Genomic DNA, 689 nt, shown 5'->3' on the forward strand with positions numbered 1-689 from the left:
GGCCTTGGCCTCCTTCCCTCCTTAGTCTCCCTCCCAGCTAGCTTCCTGTTCCTTTTCTCTCCACCTTCCTCCCTCTCTGTGTCCTCTGTCAGGTAGAGGGGGTGGAGGGATCTTAGAAATAAGTTAAACCATTATACTTCTCTCCTGTTCATGTCTGAGCGGAAACTAGGTCATAATTTTATTCTGTCCGAGAGTTCAAATCTTCTCTGGATAGAAAGCTTTATGAAGACATATTTTCTTCGGGAGAGCAAACATACTCTGGAAGATCTTCCATTTCTGAAGCAACCTTGTTCCTGTCGTTTTCCTTCCTCATCTCACCCATTCAAGCTCCTATCTGTAGTAGCCATGTTGTGAGTTAGCTAAGAGAGTAAGATGAGAACACACCTTGTCCGGTCTGAAGGCAGAGCAACGCCTTTTCTCCCAGCTTTGCTTGTTACTTGTTTCTTTTTCTGACTTCGAAGTTGTTACACCAAGGTAGCATGTTCAAAGCAGCTGTGAGGCCCTCGGTACCCAAATTCCCTAACACCTAGAAGAGAAGAAGTGCACTAAGCCTCTCTCTCTCTCTCTCTCTCTCTCTCTCTCTCTCCTAATTTTTCTGAGACAGGGTTACACTGTGTAGCAACATTGGCTGTCCTAGAACTTTCTTTGAAGACTAGGCTGGCTTCAAACTCATTAGAGATCTGCCTGCC

The sequence above is a fragment of the Grammomys surdaster genome, unplaced genomic scaffold (genome assembly GCF_004785775.1).
Source record: "Grammomys surdaster isolate TR1022 unplaced genomic scaffold, NIH_TR_1.0 134, whole genome shotgun sequence".
NCBI classification, from domain to species: Eukaryota; Metazoa; Chordata; class Mammalia; order Rodentia; family Muridae; genus Grammomys; species Grammomys surdaster.